Consider the following 19,765-nt stretch of genomic DNA (forward strand, 5'->3'; position numbering starts at 1 on the left):
GGGGATCGGTGGGGATGTTTTATTTTTGGTCTCTTAATTTTATCTTGGGGTTTTTAGAACTGTACTCTTACTGTTTTTAACTAGGGCAATTGTTTAATCTCTTTTTAATGTTTGTATTTGGTATTTTATTCTGCCCTGTGAACCGCCCTGAGTCCTCAGAGAGAAGGGCGGTATATAAATGTTATTAAATTAAATTAAATTAAATTAATACCCTTTAAAATTTTATTAAAATAAGATATACACTCTTCAACATTTTTGGTTGCAATATGGGATTAAGTAGCACACAGAACTTGAGTCTGCAGATCCTTTAAAGTAGTCAACCAGTGCTTTCTAATGGTTAGCCTTCAAAGCCTTCTTATCATCAATTTATAAACACAGAAACTCATTCTTGGCAGGAGAAAATATTTTTAGTTAATTTACACATCTTTCTTTAAATCAACTTCATCCAAATTCTTAAAACTAAAAACTAAAACAACACCACATTAATCATTCAGCTATATATTACAAAAATAAAATCTTACAAAGCTGGACATTCAAACTTTTCTTTCTTTTTAAATGAATTAGGGAGCGATTTCCCCCAGTGAATACAGACTGCAACTTCTGAAGGGTTTTCAATCTGAAAGAGATAATAAAAAGAAAATTGAACTCCAAGGTGATTACAAAGATGAACTAGGTTGAATTTGAATTCTTAAAAAAGGCTACATTAACAATTGATTCCCAGCTGGTTACAAATGACTACAAAAACATCAGTTTCTATTGTTGACTCATTTAAAAAAACACCAGTTATTTGGAATATAGGAGAGGGATCTCAAAATCTCTCCTTATTCCAAAGAGAATTATTACAGTCTAGATCTCCTATCCAGATGCTTTTGGGCCACAGTGTGCTCTGCAAGATGCAAAGTGTCTATTTGCCCCACCTCACAGGAAACTTTCTCCTGAAATGTTCTGTCTGCTTATGCTAATTTCCCCAAAGTCAGGCCTTTCCTGCCAAAAAGCAGTACTGATAACTTTTTTTATGGATGGAAAAATTACTGGATCGTAAGTGAATTACTATGCACATTGCATCTGACTTAGTCATTTCCCCTTTGCACAAACACACCTATATATCTGAAGTATACAGGTAGTTTTATTAGTTAGTTTGTGTTCTGATTTCAAGGAAAGATGACACCCATTTAGCTTTTATGAACAGTACACTGCTGTGATTGGGTTCTATGAGAGAAATGTATGAGACTCAGGATGAGATTTTCTTATACTTCATCAAATGTTTATAACAAACAGAAGTCAGTAATACCAGAGGGAGGAATCTTCAGAGCAGGCTAAAGAACATGACCATGGGTAGAGCAATCATATAGGATGCAAAAAGATAGATCTAAAGTTGAAAAATAAATTCTTCTGTATGCTACTTTGTGCATGTATTGCAAAAAATGGTGACAGTGAGCATTGGAACTCATAATGAATAGAGAAATTCTATTTCATTTATTTGTTATTGTCCTACACTTAGATACTTTATACTGAAGGAAATTACTTTCTTTATTCATTCATTCATTTATAAATACAATTAATCAACTGATCAATCAATCAACCAATCAAAGTTTACTTGAGCCAACAGCAGGATATGTCCCATACAAACAGCACTGACATTAGAGGAGGTTAATTTTCAGCCCTAAATATCCCCAGAGATTCTTTACAGCAAAACAAATCTGTATTGGAACACAAAAGGGAGAGTTAAAGGTGAATATTCTTTCTCTAGTACCCAAGCAAGCATGAAATCCTAGACCAGCTCTGAAAAACAGGACCATCACATTTGCTAAATGAGGCTGCAGTTGCTTTAACAAACTTTAATGGTCATGACTTCAGATTTGATCATGTAGTGTAGGTGTCTTCAAATGTGATCCTTTTATGACTTGTGGACTTCAACTCATAAAAGGACCAAGTTTGAAGACCCCTGATGTAGTGTCTTGACCTATGACTGCAATGACTTATGACCATAATTGCAGGCTCTTTTATAGTTATAAGTTGAGGACTGCCAATAAAAAAACATCAGGAAGTGAGAGTTTCCCAGTCACTACCATAATATTGCTCCCCATTTGTCCAGGAGGTTGATGATTACAAAGCGCCAACATCAAAGGATGTTTATCTTGGAGAATCAGCTGATTGGGTTAATTGTATTTGGAAATAAAGGCAATAGGCATAATATCTCTTGAAGACCAGTGTCTACAGCAGTGAGTGGCATATGGGGAAAGATTATTTAAAAAGTCAAGATGACAGCTTCACATGAGACACATAAAAGGAGGATGGGGCTTCATTCAGACCGTCTTAACTATTTTTAATATTTCCCCAAGGACTTCCTGATAATAGCCAGTCTTAACTAAAATCCTGCAAAATGAAAGACAGTTGGTAGAAGATCAGGCATTATGCAAGAGTAATTCCCCTTTGTACTCTTTACAAGTTCTATGAAATTTCTATAGAAATTGCTTGGAGCATGGTGTGTATGTGCCTGAATGGAGCAATTATTTGGGAATAGTTAATGGATCTACTTTTGTATAGAGAAGGAGAAGTTTGACCCATTTAAAAATCTCAGTCAAGCTGAGTGACCTGTGATTATTTTTAAAATGTCATAAAGTTAACATGACAGAATAGATATCAGCCTAAGCATTAATTTTGCTAATTAAAGGGCAACTATCCCATTTATTACCAGTGAAGCCAATAGCTTACAAATTAATGAAGGCAGTTTTTTTTATATTAGTTGCCATGATTTCAAAGAAAAACATTTTTTTATTTTAGAATGTCTAGTTTTTAACAGAATTCCTATTTCCAAGAAATTGAAACAAGGCACAAGCACATCGCCAAATCATAATCATCATAATTTAATTTTTATACCGCCCTTCTCCCGAAGGAATCAGGGCGGTGTACAGGGCAATACAATAAAATACAATATATAAAAATCAAAAGAAATATTAAATACAACAGCCTAATTCAATAGATTAATACAAAATGTTAAAATACCCCTAAACCCATCAGACCAGGCTGGCTTGTTCAAATAAATATGTTTTTAGGTCACGTCGGAAGGAGCAAAGGTCGGGAGCCGTCCGGAGCTCCACCAGTAAACGGTTCCAAAGGTCTGGCGCGCCCACAGAGAACGCCCTCCCCCTGGGGGCCGCCAGTCGACACTCTTTGACCGACGGCACCCTAAGGAGGCCCTCTCTGTGGGAGCGCACTGGACGAAGGGAAGTTGATGCCGGCAGCAGATTCATTTATTACAGAGATGGAAAACCTTATTATGGCCATGGATTGCACTTTTAAAAAACATGTTTTAGCCTGCTTTTATTATTTTTATAATAACTCAAGATGGCAAACATATCTAATATTCCTTCCTCCTATTTTCCCAGCAACCACTCTTTATAACTGAATATAACTGAAGCAGAGAAAAAGGAATGGTAAGACTAGGGGCTAAATGAAAATGTAGTTTGTAATAAACTTATGCATATTTGTATTTTATTCATTTCATCCAGTTTCTAAGTGAAGATTTTAAAAATATCATACTATTTGGAAAATGAGATGCAATTTTCTGCAATGCATGTTCTGTGTAATCGTCTGTGTGTGTACACACAGACACTGTAATAATATTTTTTTCTACCTGCTGTGCCCTCCATATCTTGTTACCCAAATTTCATTATATATTTATATAATCATGACCTAATATGTGTGCTTTATGTGCATGTGTGTGTGTATATATGTCTGTCTCTGTATATATCACTCATTTACTGAATTTGCATGCTAGTTTATATAAATTTGATACATTCAACAGGTACTTTTTTGTTTTTTGTTTTAATTTATATATTAATTTTTATGATGTCAATATCCCCTATAAGATGACTTTGAGTGGCATAAAAAAAATAAATGTTTTTATGTGTTTTTTGAGATTTTTTGCTGCTATATGTACTAATTCAAAAACTAGGACTAATTCAAAAATGTTTTACATGGCTAAATAGGACCCAATATCATTATATATATTACATCACGATTTGTACTAAAGTTGAGGGGAAAAATAAGACATCCCACTGGGCAAGACTGGAATGCAGGGGATATTTAATAGAATTAATACAGCTAGCCCAAACATTCTACCATGGAACATTCACAAAATGTTCTGATTTGTTACTGGAAGGCTCTTCTGGTGATGATGCTATTACTATAGTAATTAGCAGTGCTTTTTTTTGTAAAAGAAAAAGGTGCCAGAACTCACACATGTCATACAACCCGCCTTGCCTACCCTACAAGGTTCCATCCAAAAAAGGTGCTGGAACTCCATTCTGAGTGTTCTATGAGAAAAAAAGCCCTGGTAATTAGTAGACCATGCAAATTGAAAAAGAATGTCAGTTTGAGGAGATCTGGTCATAACACACCTTCAAAATAAAATGACAAAGCTAATTGGTGGCCTGGTTCACAGCATTGGATTAGTCACAAAGAATAAAAGAGTCTTTTGCCCATCTGATCAATTGAAGTAATTGGATCCCCTTTGATGTTTCTAATCAGATCATCAAAGCAGAGTGAGCTTTTTCAAACTGAAGCACTGCTTCAAAACAGATCACTATGAAGACTTGATTCGAAACAATGCTTCAAACAGCACTACAACCAGACTTGACTAAAAGGTAAAGATTATTTTTCTACAAATAATTTTCTTTCAGATGGGTGGATCATTTTAGATTTGCTGAGAACACAGAGACAGATTACTTTGTCTGACTTCCTCTGCGTGAAGGGAATATTTGATAATATTCTGTATCATTGGTTATATTTTTCCAGATCATCTCAGGCTCACGGCCATTGCTTATGGAGCCCCTCATGGCTCTAGATTATTCCATAAGCTTTCAAAGAAGAAATGCTTGAAGAGGTTATTGAGAATTTTTCTGATGTATCTTATCTCTTTTTTTAAATAGATATAAAATGTTATATAAATGAAGAAAGAGAAATAAGTAACAAACAAATTAATGGTTAGACATCATGACTGGAGAACAATCTATTATGGAAGTAATTATATACTTCCTTTGAAAGATCCAAGATAATTCCTGTAGGAGGTATTTAGATACAGCTAGTAAAAGCTCCAGTGACATTGTCGTAACGTTGTTGTGACACAAATGGCATACTTGTGACATATTGTTCCACAACACAAATGATAAAAGTACATTATGTACAATTTCACTTGCTGCTATCTCTGCAGATGACCAGAATCAGCTTCTTCTGGTGCATTTTTGTAGAGAAAGTGGATAAAGCTATAATAGTGGATGTCTTAATTATCTCCTCCTTTCATAACTCCCAAGTTTTTTCTTTCCAAGGGACTGCCTTAAAATATGTTTTGAAAGTACTGCAGCTTTAAACAAACTACATTAGCTGCCATTTGTGTGAGCGTTAGTCATTCCACACTTAGAACAAACAACCTGATGCTACTTTTAACCACAACTGAAATAGGAGGCAGAAGGGAGCCACTTTCCCACTGAAAAGGGAGTGGTGCATCAAGTCTGTGCATAGTGCAGGCAGGAAGAAAAGGTGCAAAATTGAACACTGACATTTCTAAATAAGTGTCTCATTTTTGTACACAGCATTTGCTAGAACTACAGAGGAGGAGGGTTTTTGTTGTTCCTGGATTGTTTATGCTGGTTTTTAAAGGTTCCAATCCATCTTGCAAAGTAGGATTCTGAAAATGTGCTTTTGAGCCTAATTCCAGACAGTGGGCTTCATTTGTAAAACCCAAAATGCCATCTCCAAATGATTCTGCCCATAATCTACTTAAATATAGACCAGGTATTTTGTCTTTCACCCCCCCCCCACCACCACACACACACACACACACACAAGCAGTTTAGGTTCACTAACATACAGCCAATTGCATAGACAATACATAGATAACCCACATCCAACTGGCCATCTTTATGTAACTGTAAATATGTGGGTATATCAGGATTGGAACATGGACCTTTCTAAATTCTCCCCCGCTATCTGCGATTGGATTCAAGACTTTCTTAGGGATCGGGTACAAACAGTGAGGGTCGGGTCTGCTTTGTCCACCCCCCTGAAGCTTTGCACCGGCACGCCACAGGGCTGTGTGCTTAGCCCCTACCTGTACTCTTTATACACTTATGATTGTGTATCATCTGACCCATCCACTGCGATAATCAAGTTCGCAGATGATACAACTGTGGTGGGTCTTATTACAGGTGGGGATGAGACAGCATATAGGGCGGAGGTACAAAAACTATCCATATGGTGTAGTAACAACAACTTGCACCTAAACATTGGCAAGACGAAAGAGATGGTGTTAGACTTCCAGAGAAAAAAGGAGGAACCTGCCCCACTTTACATCGGGGAGGACTGTGTAGAGAGAGTTTCCTCCTTTAAATTTCTGGGAGTCTACCTCTGTGAAGATCTGACCTGGAAAGTTAACACAACCCAGGTGGCTAGAAAGGCCCAACAGAGGCTTCACTTTCTTAGGATCTTGCGGAAGAACAGGGTAGAACAACGGCTAATGACCCTCTTTTACCGGTCTACCATAGAGAGCGTCCTCTCGTATGGTATTGTGGTTTGGTATGCTGGTCTGACAGCCACGGATAGGAAAGTATTACAGAGGGTAGTGAGCACAGCACAAGACATTGTGGGCTGTTCCCTGACACCACTGGATGACATCGCCAGGGCTCATTGCCTTGGAAGAGTGAGGAAGATTCTCAGGGATGACTCACACCCTGGACGGTATCTCTTTACTCTCCTACCATCCAGTAAGAGATATAGGAATATAGCCAGCCGTACCAACAGGCTGAAAAATAGCTTTTATCCGTGGGCTGTTAGGCTTTTAAATGGGACATAATCTTATGCAGAATTGACTTGGGAGGCCGGTGTGTGGTGTAGTTGGTTCACATAGTGTGGTGGGATGGAGGGTTTGTTGTCACTGTGTGTTGGGGGGAGAGAGCACGGGGGGGGGGAGGCTCAGCTAATCTCAATGTACACATGTTGTACTTTGACAATAAAGGTTTACTACTTACTATATATAAAATAAGTGTGGGAAGAAGCATCTCCCTCACAATTGCTGGCCTGAGGCTGCCTAATGAGTTGTTGGCTAAGGTGAGACTGAATTAAATATTTTTCAGCTCACTGCTAATACAATTTGCCATAATATACTTTGAATGCTAAACCAACATTAAATGAAATTACTTACTTGTTTTAAGACACATCACTGATAAAGAAAATCCTCTTCAAATTGGCTATTATACCAGGATACAAGTATAGAAGTAAAAAGGGATTGCAGCTGGGAATATTTAGTTGCCATTAATTAGTCAATGTTCACCCAACAATCTAAAAAAAATATTTATAAGAAAACTACCACATAAAATATGACCAACCACAGATGTGTGATGAAAAGGAAGTTATAAGAGTTAAATAAGATAGAAAGGAAAGCTGACAGGAAGAGTCTTCTTGAATACTTTACAGCAAGTAGATTAGAAAATAGCAGAGCTGTGCAAGTTTGATTAGATGACTTGATTCAGAAGAGATTCAATTGAATTACCCTTTTGAATAAATTTCTGGCATCAAATTGAATCAAATTTCACTTCAGAAAGATTTTAAAGTTTCAGGGGACTTTCTACTTTCAGAGACTGTCAAACGTTATTGCACTGTTTACCATACATTTGTGAAGATAAACAGGAGGGCTGTGTGGTGTTCTGAGTTCTCTGATGCTGGTATAAGCAGTCAGCCAAAGTTATCATCTCTGTAAATTTTACCTATAGTATTAGAGTGCTTGGAGAAAGCAAGCTTTGCTGTTTCTGCCTCTTACTCTTCAGCTAAAATTTGTTTTAGGTAAATTTGATTAGAAAAAGAGGAAGAAAGAAAATTTCAGATATTTGCATTGTGAGAGCAGGTCTGAAATGGTGTTTTTTCCCTATTGTGATATACTACATCATATTGTTGCATATAAAGTAGATACCACAATGCAATAAACCCAAAATAAAATCATCTACTCATATATATAAAACTTCCTGGGGGTGGCTAACATTTCCACCCAATCAAGAATTTATATTTAGTAAAAAAGTTTAGTTTTAAAACAGAAGTTTGAAAATTTGCAATGTTAGAATTTGTATTCCTTACCAAGTTTGTTTCTGAGCTGGGATCAAAGAAACAGCAGGCAGTTGCATAAAATTAACTTCTTTATTCTTCACCCAAGAAGAGCAATATCAGCAAGCTGTTGGATAGGAAGCCAGAGAACCCCCCTCCTCCTTTCAGCATATTATATACATTCCTTTAGCTTTCCAATCCCCTGGATCTCATCTCATCATCATTCCACATAGGGATCCTTCTTCTTCCCTTACTACTAACCTTTCTAAGTTTATCTGTATCAGGAGAAGCTATCCTTAGAATGTACACCTTATCTCATGGGTAAATTAACTATGAAGACCTGTAGGAAATGAAAAGTAAGGAGGTCAACAAAATCCTAGAGACATGGCTTCAGAACCTTAATAAAAGTGTAAATGCTCTAATACTAAATTTATATAATTTTCTAAACGTTTTTTTCTTTGAGACAAGCAACTTAGAACTAAGGAGAAATTTCCTAATGGTGAGAACAATCAACCAGTGGAACGGCTTGCCTTCAGAAGTTGTGGGTGCCCCATCACTGGAGGTTGTAAAAGAAGAGACTGGATAGCCACTTGTCTGAAATATATAGACGCTCCTGCTCGAGCAGAGGATTGGATTGGATGAACTGCTAGGTCCCTTCCAACTCTATTATTCTATATTCTATTCTATAGTATTCTACATTCTTTTCTGCGTTGGTCAGCACAGCTTATCTGCCGACCAGTTTCAAGGTTGTTGTGCTTTTTTATCCCTGCTACCTCTGCTTTAAAAACATAGCAGGGAACAATGTTTCATAACATTGTTATGGTGAAACCTTTGACTTTAACTTTGTAAGACTTAATATCCTCTAGAGTATTGCAACTATTTTAATCATACTCTTCTAAAACAATGAAGATAATTTCAGGCATTTGATACTTCACTATTATAGCCCAGAGCCAATAGCTCTAATTGTCACATATTGAATCACAGATCGCAAAATGATTTGAATTACATACCTTAGCTTTTGAGTCTCAAATTTCAGGTTCATTTGTGCCACCTTCAAATCTCCTATTTGAATTGGATATTGTTTATTAGCATTCTATTAAAAAATAGGCACTGCAGCATCTATTCACCTACCTTAAGGTAACTAACACTTTGGGTCAATATATAAGCCAATGTATAAAATATTAACCCTCCGATCTGATTTCATCCTTGAATTGTCACATTGATTCAAAATTTAGTACCATACCTGATTTTGTAATCTCCATAGCATTTGCTGTATGCAGGAAAGAATATGTTAAATTTATTTGCAGAGCAAGATGTCCTAAAGTGCTCTACTTTTATCCTTTACTATAGAGTCTAGACACACTTGGAGATATTGGTCACCATGATTTTAAGTACAAAAGGAAGAATACATTTAGGTAAAGAATAACTATTCTTATTTAAATAAGAAAGAAACACATTAAATAAATAAATATAAATAAATTTAAGTAAAGAATAAATATTCTTATTTAAAAGAATAACTTCATATTTTGTTTTTAAGCACCAAATCCTGCTTCATTTACCATTGTAATAATTTCTGAAGGAACTTATTCATAATAGGAGTCCTAATATTTAATCCTTAAGGGACATGTTAGTAATCTTTTTTTATTCTTAAGTTGCCATCAATGGTGGCTACAGACAGTCCTTGTCTTATGTCCACAAATGAGCCCAAAATTTCTGTTGCTAAGCAATACAGCTGACAAGTGAGTTTTGCCCATTTTACAACATTTCTTGCCACATTTGTTTAGTGAATCACTGCAGTTATTAAGTTAGTATCATGGTTGTTAAGTGAATCTGGCTTCCCCATTGATTTTGCTTGTCAGAAGGTCTCAAAAGGTGATCACTTGGATCACCAGGATACCTGCAACCCTCATGAATATGAGCCAGTTGCCAAGCATCTGAATTTGGATTATGCGACCACTGGGATACTGCAACGGTTGTATGAAAAATGGTCATAAGTCACTTTTTTCACTGCTGTTCTAACTTTGAATAGTCACTAAATGAATGGTTGTAAGTCGAGGACTGCCTGAATTTAAAAATTGATTGCACTAGGATGGTTTTCTTAAAGTAGGGGTTAGAGCAGATATGTCAAACACAAGGCCCGGGGGTCAGCCTGCAAAGTGCTTTCATGTGGCCTGCGAAGCCATCCTGGAAACAGTGAGGGAACGACCCCTGCTGCCTTGGCCCTGGTCCTGGCCAGCCAGGAGCCAATGTACAATTTTGTGGTGGTTATCTATGCTGAAATACATTCAGTCTTAGCTCGACAAGGCCATCTGGAAACAGTGAGGGACCGGCCCCTGCCTCATCGGCACTGCCCCCTGGGTGCATGCTGGGGAGGTATCACCCTTTGTGAGGAATGAAGAAATGCACCATCACCTGGAAGTGGCCAGCACATGGCCCTGCCTACTTTGGGCAGGCTAGGGGCTGGGCAGTGTTGCATTTCTCTTCAGATTTGTGCCACCTAGTTCAGCCTCTCGGCGCTGTGAGGAGAGCACCCAGCTGCCTGCCGAAACTGGGCAGGCTGGGGGCTGGGCAGCTTTGTGCAGGTAATGTTGACTCTCATGCTGCTCATGGCATCCCCTCCCCCAGAGCCCACCAAGCCGGATATGTGAAGTAGGAGAGGACCATGTGCTGGCCACTTCCAGCGATGGTGCATTTCTTCATTCCTCATGAAGGATGACACTTCCCAAGCTGTGTTCCTTACCTGTTTTTCTCCCTCCCTCATCTCAAATATTTTCCCACCACTCTGTTCAAAGGAAGGAAGGAAGGAAGGAAGGAAGGAAGGAAGGAAGGAAGGAAGGAAGGAAGGAAGGAAGGAAGGAAGGAAGGAAGGAAGGAGGGTCTGAGGGAAGTCCTGCCTTAGTCCTGCCCTGCTGCCCTTTCACCATCCCCTTGCCTCCTCCTCCTGGCCTATCCTGGCGGGTCTCCCATCCTATTGCTAAGGAAGCTTTGAATACAAAGCCAGGTCTCCTCACATGGAGAGAGAGTGGGCTCCCTCTTGACTTTGCCCTTGTACCCATCATGAGCAACCTGGCTAAGGAGAGCAAGCACAGCAGCTGGGCACCCCCTTGGAGAAGTGGGGCTGGGCTTAGTGCCACAGGTGTTGGAGGGCTGGGCTGGCCATTTGACCGCCACACCACTGTCCAGCCCTCCCACCCACATGGCCTGAGAGGAACAGTGAGGTTCCTCCAGTGGACCATGCCTTGGCACTTGCCCTGGTCCCATCTCCTTCTGCCAGAGACCCTCAGATCTGTCCCACCCTTGATGCGAACAATGTAGAGCTGTCCATGTCCACCCAGTAGGCCACACACACTCCAGACATGCCCACCCAGTAGGCCATGCCCACTCTGGCCACACCCACTCAGTCCCCCAAGGGCAACCGCAATGCTGATGCGGCCCTCAATGAAATTGAGTTTGACACCCCTGGGTTATAGCATTGAAGAAGAAAGTTAGAGTTCTTTGTATCACTGTTAGGCTTTTAACCAGTTATTACTTGATATTAAGAAGAACTACTGTATTCTAAACCCATAATATAGAACGTGGTCAATTTTTCAAGTGTGGATCGCAGTAATGAAGAGGAAAGAAATGACCTTCCCTCCAAAGCAATATTGCCATGTTTTATAGCAATTAGACATAAAAACATCCATTCTGCCCACTTTTAAGTTGTGTGGGATACCAGAATATCTTTTTCCATAGCAGAAGGGCTGAATGGACATGAACTTTTCCAGGACTGGTGAGTCCGAGTGCTTGTGAAGGACCTTTGATAAAGATGAGGAAGCTCTAAACATCCACTTGCAAGGCCATGAAGTTTCATTCTTGAGCCAAATAATTATAATTAGTTTATAAACATGAGACATACATTATATTTTAGGAAAAATAGCAAAAGCAAAGAGTCTTTTGGAGTCCTATTGTACCTTGTGAAAGATGCCTAGCACTATCTGCCATCTGTTTTTGCCTTAGACCAAGACAGTGGAGGTCAGCTCTATAAATGTCACAAATAAAGAACCAGTTTTCCCCAAATCACTGGGCTAGATCAAGTCATTGTTTTGAGCTGGAATGATGTAACCACTGGAGGAAAAGTCATAACAAGAAACAGGCTTACTGTTCTTCTCTCTATATAAACACATCTACAACTGATTTAGTTTACTGTGTATGGATAAAAATACTTATGGATGCTGAATCAAAATCATATATCATCATGAAGCAAGAGCCTATTTGAAGTGGTTCAATTAGAGCTAAACAGGGGAGGGAGGAATAAAGGTGAATATAGATGACTTCTCTAATCTTCTTAATCAGTGTCTTCTATAAATTCTTTAATATGCATCTCTGAATATTATTTTGTTTTTCTTCCTCCCACAAAGATGAAAACAAATTGCACTCAGAGGCAGATGTCACTCCCACTTGTATAACAAGTTCTCCTCCCACTAGTAGCAAATTATCTACCAAGCAATAAAATGCTCAGAGTGAAATGTTACAAAACCTTAAATCTAGCTCCACTTTTAAGTACACAGACTTCTGCTATCAGTTTGTGGCATCTGATCATCTTTTTTGCATGATTTAGGTTCTGTAGCATGTTTAGTTAATAAAGCAATTATTTTTAAAAATAGAATAAATGAAAGCTCTTCAGATAAAAGCATACTGTACTCAACATTTTTTTAATATATAGATTGTCATCTACAATTAACTTGGCTCTGAAATATAATATGTTGATTCAAGGAATTAAAGCCTATGAAAATATCTCAATTATTTGTGTTGCAGATGGAAGAGGAAAAATACTTTGGGTCCATAGTACACACATACACACCTGCGTGCACACTTCTATATGTAATAACATACATAATAACAAGTATCTGTTGGTGAGGCAAGTGAAAAGAAGGGAGGCAATCTTATTTCTGGGGGAATGATGTTCCAAAGGGAAAGAGCCACTACAGAGAAAAACCTTTTTCTGGGTCCCATCAGGTTTGTTAATAGATGGGAACTACAAGATACTCAGCCTTCCCACTCTGGTGGAGTAGGTAGATGTAACTTGAGGGGGGTAAATATAACTAGAGGTGGCTGTAACTAGAGGTAGTCTTTCAAATATTGTTTGTATTTTACATTGTTTCTTTATCTTTTTCAAATACTTGCTGTATTTTAGTCTGATGTTGTTGTTAACAAGAACAAATGTTAATGTTTCACTAATGGGTCTCTATGTTAATACTTCAGTACTCTGATCCACACCATGATGGAATCCAACTGAGTTCACTCTCAGGATCCAGGATAGATTTTGTTTTGTTTTGTTTTAGATTTCACTTGCATTTTCCACTTCCCATGCTTTCAGATAACATATCCAACATGCCATGTTTCAGAGCTATTGTTTACATAATACATTTTTGAAATGATAGTTCCCTTTGGAACTGAAGAACAATTTAGTGGTTAATTCCAAATAGTTGGGTCTGTTTCCCCAGTTAGCATTCAAATATTTAATGGGGGAAAAAATCAATAATAATAATAATAATAATAATAATAATAATAATAATAATAATAATAATAATAATAATAATAATAGTAGTAGTAGTAGTAGTAGTAGCAGCAGCAGCAGCAGTAGTAGTAGTAGTAGTAGTAGTAGTAATTGGAAGGGACCTTGGAGGTCATCTAGTCCAAACTCCTGCTCAGGCAGGAAACTCTATACCCTTTCAGACAAATGGCTGTCCAGTCTCTTCTTAAAAACTTCCAATGTTGGAGCGTTCACAGCTTCTGGAGGCAGGTTGCTCCATTGGTTAATTGTTCTAACTGTCAGGAAGTTTCTCCTTAGTTCTAGGTTGCTTTTCTTGAATAGTTTCCATCGTTGCTTCTTGTCCTCCCTTCAGGTGCTTTGGAGAATAGCTTGACTCCCTCTTCTTTGTGGCAGCCCCTGATGTTGTGTAATGGCTTCTTTGGCACAGGAATGAAGACAAGTGAGTCCAGGAAAGCTCATGGTTTATTGCTTGAAGATTCTGAACTGAGAATTGGGCTGTAACGAGCCGCAATTTATAGTCTAGCCCCTAGGCGGCAGCCAATAGGTTTGAAGCAACCATTGCCACCTAGGGATAGCCAATAGCAGCACTGAAGACTTGTAGTCTGGGTTGCTGGAGAGCTGTTAGCTGCTCTAGATACCCACTGTTCTGTACCAGCCTGCTACCGGCCTTGCAGAAAGGCAACCCCTGTACAAACGGCAGAGGCTGGAAAGCGTCTGAGGCTGGAAAACGTCTGCCAAGTTTAATACACAAACAAACAACAGAACTTGAAACAAGATACCGGAACTTTGATCCTCAAACGGAGCGGTTGCTTTCAGCAACCAGCCCATCCCCAAACACTCCCTTTATTAGAGTTCAGGGCGTGGCCTCCCTGTGCCTCCTTCCGAGGAGTCCCACAGCCTTTCTCTGCTTGCTCCTGCTTGACTGCCTCCTGCGTCGGGCGTCCTTGAACAGGGCCAGCTGTGGGTCATCATCATCTGCACTGTCGGGCTCGCGCAGCTGAGTCTCCACCAAGTAAGAGGGGCCTGGCTGGGGGCTCTGCGAAGCCTCCAAGCCATCATCAGCAATTTTGTCTTCAACACCATCCTCCTCCCCCTCGTCTGAGTCATCCGAGCCATCCGACCCGGCTGCCGGACCCACAGGCTGACCCTGAATCACAACACTATCCCGCACCGCAGGGCCCTTCCCCCGGGGCTGCCGATCCGGATGCGGTCGGGATGGGAATTGTTCGTGAAAAGCAGTCACCAACGCAGGGGCATGAACAGCGGTCGCATCTTCCCAGGTGAAGTCCTCTGGCCCGTAACCTTTCCACTCGATCAGGTACTGGAAACGACCTTTCAGCCAACGGGAATCCCTGATGCTGGCGACCTCGTACTCGGGGGTGCTGCCTCCATCACGAGGTCCTGATGGGGGAGGTTCCGCTTGGCGGAGTGGACAAGCCGGTTGCTCGGGGACCAACAGAGACCGATGGAAGACGGGGTGCATGCGCAGGGAATGTGGCAGAGTTAAGCGATAGGTGACCGGATTGATGACAGCCTCGACTGGGAACGGTCCTAAATATCGGTGATCTAACTTCCTCACCGGCCGTGTGGACGGTAAGTTCCTGGTGGACAGCCAGACCCGATCCCCCACCGATAGTGGAGGCGTATCCCGTCTTGACCGATCAGCAAACCTTTTGTAATCGGCCTTGGCCTTCTCCAATTGCCGTCGCACCAATCGATGGATCGCCTGTAACTCTGCCATGAAGTCGTTCGCTGCCGGCTCCGGTGAGTCCACGGGAGAAAGGGGGAAAAACCGGGGGTGATAACCCACATTGGCCAAGAACGGTGTCATCTGCGTGGAGGTGTGCTGCGAGTTGTTAAAGGCAAACTCAGCTATGGCCAGATGTTGTTGTTGTTAGCTGCGAAGTCGTGTCCGACCCATCGCGACCCTATGGACAACATTCCTCCAGGCCTTCCTGTCCTCTACCATCTTCTGGAGTCCATTTAAGCTCACGCCTACTGCTTCAGTGACTCCATCCAGCCACCTCATTCTCTGTCGTCCCCTTCTTCTCTTGCCCTCGATCTTTCCCAGCATTAGGCTCTTCTCCAGTGAGTCCTTCCTTCTCATTAGGTGGCCAAAGTACTTGAGTTTTAGCTTCAGGATCTGGCCTTCTAAAGAGCAGTCAGGATTGATCTCCTCTAGGACTGACCGGTTTGATCGCCTTGCGGTCCAAGGGACTCGCAGGAGTCTTCTCCAGCACCACAGTTCAAAGGCCTCAATTCTTTGGCGCTCAGCCTTTCTTATGGTCCAACTTTCACTGCCATACGTTGCAACTGGGAAGACCATAGCCTTGACTATACGCACTTTTGTTGACAGGGTGATGTCTCTGCTTTTTAGTGTGCTGTCTAGATTTGCCATGGCTTTCCTCCCCAGGAGCAAGCGTCTTTTAATTTCTTGGCTACAGTCCCCATCTGCAGTGATCTTGGAGCCCAGGAAAATAAAATCTGTCACTACCTCCATTTCTTCCCCATCTATTTGCCAGGAATTGAGAGGGCCAGATGCCATGATCTTGGTTTTCTTAATGTTAAGTTTCAACCCAAGTTTTGCACTCTCCTTCTTCACCTGTAACAAGAGGCTCTTTAGTTCTTCTTCACTTTCTGCCATTAGAGTGGTATCATCTGCATATCTTAGGTTGTTGATATTTCTTCCGGCAATCTTAATTCCAACTTTTGATTCATCTAGCCCTGCCTTTCTCATGATGTGCTCTGCATATAAGTTAAATAGGCAGGGCGACAGTATACAGCCTTGCCGGACTCCTTTCCCAATTTTGAACCAATCAGTGGTTCCGTGTCCAGTTCTCACTGTTGCTTCTTGACCCGCATATAGGTTTCTCAAGAGACAAATAAGATGGTCTGGTACTCCCATCTCTTTAAGAACTTGCCACAGTTTGTTATGATCCACACAATCAAAGGCTTTAGCATAGTCAATGAAGCAGAAGTAGATGTTTTTCTGGAACTCCCTAGCTTTCTCCATGATCCAGCGTATGTTGGCAATTTGATCTCTAGTTCCTCTGCCTCTTCGAAATCCTGCCTGCACTTCTGGTAGTTCTCGATCCACATACTGCTGAAGTCTAGCTTGTAGGATTTTAAGCATGACTTTACTAGCATGAGAAATGAGTGCAATGGTGCGATAGTTTGAACATTCTTTGGCACTGCCTTTCTTTGGAATTGGAATGTAAACTGATCTTTTCCAATCCTGTGGCCATTGTTGAGTTTTCCAAATTTGCTGGCAAATTGAGTGTAGCACTTTTACTGCATTGTCTTTTAAGATTTTGAATAGCTCAGCTGGAATACTGTCACTTCCACTAGCTTTGTTGTTGCTCAGCTTTTCTAAGGCCCACTTCACTTCACATTCTAGGATGTCTGGCTCGAGGTCAGTGACCACCTCATTGTGATTATCAGGGACGTTAAGCTCATTCTTGTATAGTTCTTCTGTGTAATTTTGCCACCTCTTCTTAATCTCTTCTGCCTCTGTTAGGTCCCTGCCATTTTGGTCCTTTATCATGCCCATTTTTGCATTAAACGTTCCCTTCATTTCTCCAATTTTCTTGAAAAGATCTCTGGTCCTCCCTATTCTATTATTTTCTTCTATTTCTTTGCACTGTTCATTGAAGAAGGCATTCTTATCTCTTCTAGCTATTCTCTGGAATTCTGCATTCAATTGGGTGTATCTTTCTTTTTCTCCCTTGCCTTTCGCTTCCCTCCTTTCCTCAGCTATTTGCAAAGCTTCCTCAGACAGCCATTTTGCTTTCTTGCATTTCTTTTTCTTTGGGATGGTTTTGGTTGCTACCTGTTGTACAATGTCGCGAACCTCTGTCCATAGTTCTTCAGGCACTCTGTCTATCAGATCTAATTCCTTAAATCTATTTGTCACCTCTACTGTATATTCAACAGGGATATGATTTAATTCATACCTGAGTGGCCTAGTGCTTTTCCCTACTTTCTTCAGTTTAAGCCTAAACTTTGCAAGGAGAAGCTCATGGTCTGAGCCACAGTCAGCTCCTGGTCTTGTTTTTACTGACTGTATAGAGCTTCTCCATCTTTGGCTGCAGAGCATATAGTCAATCTGATTTCTGTGTTGACCATCTGGTGATGTCCATGTGTAGAGCCGTCTCTTGGGTTGTTGGAAAAGAGTGTTTGCTATGACCATTGTATTCTCTTGACAGAATTCTATCAGCGTGTGCCCTGCTTCATTTTGCACTCCAAGGCCAAACTTGCCTGTTATTCCAGTTATCTTTTGGCTTCCTACTTTAGCATTCCAATCCCCCATGATGATAAGAACATCATTTTTTGGTGTTAGTTCTATAAGGTGCTGTAGTGCTTCATAGAACTGGTCAATTTCATCCTCTTCAGCACTGGTGGTTGGGGCATAGACCTGGACTACTGTGATATTGAATGGTTTGCCTTGGATTCGAACTGAGATCATTCTGTCATTTTGAGGATTGTATCCCAGTATTGCTTTTCCTACTCTTTTATTGACTATGAAGGCTACTCCATTTCTTCTGAAGGATTCTTGCCCACAGTAGTATACCTGATGGTCATCTGAATTAAATTCACCCATTCCTGTCCATTTTAGTTCGCTGATACCTAAGATGTCAATGTTCAGTCTTGTCATCTCTTGTTTGACCACGTCCAGTTTTCCTTGATTCATGGATCTTACATTCCAGGTTCCTATGGAGAAAAAATCTTTACAGCATCGGACTTTCCTTTCACCACCAGACATATCCACAGCTGAGCGTCCTTTCGGCTTTGGCCCAGTCGCTTCATTCTTTCTGGCGCTACTAGTACTAGCCCTCTGCTCTTCCCCAGTAGCATATTGGACACCTTCCGACCTGAGGGGCTCATCTTCCAGCGTCATATCGTTTTGCCTTTTGGTACTGTCCATAGGGTTTTCATGGCAAAGATACTGGAGTGGTTTGCCATTTCCTTCTCCAGTGGATCACGTTTTGTCAGAACTCTCTGCTATGACCTGTCCGTCTTGGGTGGCCCTGCACGGCATAGCTCATAGCTTCATTGAATTACGCAAGCCCCTTCGCCACGACAAGGCAGTAATCCATGAAGGGGTATGGCCAGATAGTCCACCCAATTGTTCTGCTGCAGGTTGACGTAGCAGCGCAGATACTGTTCCAGGATACCGATGACCTTCTCGGTTCCCCCGTCAGTTTGAGGATGATGCGCGGACGAGAGGCAAACCTTGATATCCAACGCATGCATCAACTCCTGCCAGAAGCGGGCTGTAAACTGGGCCCCCCTATCGGAGACGACTCTATCGGGGAGGCCGTGCAGCCGAAACACCTGTTGGATAAACATACGACTAGTGGCGCGAGCTGACGGTAAGCCGCGACAGGGGATGAAGTGCGCCATCTTGGTCAACATGTCCACCACCACAAACACTGTCGTGAAGCCGGAGGATGGGGGTAAATCCGTCAGAAAGTCCATGGACACAGCCCCCCAGGGTCTCTTGGGTGTTGGCAAAGGCTGCAGTAATCCAGGCGGGGCCCCTGTCGCTGACTTGGCCTGCCTGCATGGGATGCAGGAGGTGACATAAGACTGGACGTTGTGTCGGACTCGGGGCCACCAGAAGGTACGGGAGACCAGGTTCAGAGTCTTGAACAGGCCAAAATGTCCCGCTGCCGGGTTATCATGACACTGGCTGAGGACGAGTCCCCTGAGTGGCCCTCCCGGAACATAGAGCCGGTCACGATAATACAAGAGTCTATCCGTGACCGTCCAAGGCGAATCTGGCCCCACCTCCTCCTTCCGCTGAGCCACCCACGCCTCCTCCTGCTGTGCCTCCCGGATCCGAGCCCGTATATCAACCGGCTCCAGCACCGCAGCAAAAGACTCGACGGGGATCACTGTCCTGGGCAGAAGCTTGTCTTCCACTCGGGTATATTCGGGCTTCCTGGACAGAGCATCCGCTCTTTGATTGTGCCCGCTTGGTATGTACCGAACCCGGAAGTCAAACCTCGCAAAGAAAAGAGACCACCGGATCTGGCGTTGGTTCAAATTCCGAGCGGTCTGCAGGCTTTCCAGATTCTTATGGTCCGTCCGGACCTCGATTTGATGTCGTGCTCCCTCCAGATGATGCCTCCAAGC

This window comes from Vipera ursinii (assembly GCF_947247035.1).
Source record: "Vipera ursinii genome assembly, chromosome: 1".
In the NCBI taxonomy this organism is placed as follows: Eukaryota; Metazoa; Chordata; class Lepidosauria; order Squamata; family Viperidae; genus Vipera; species Vipera ursinii.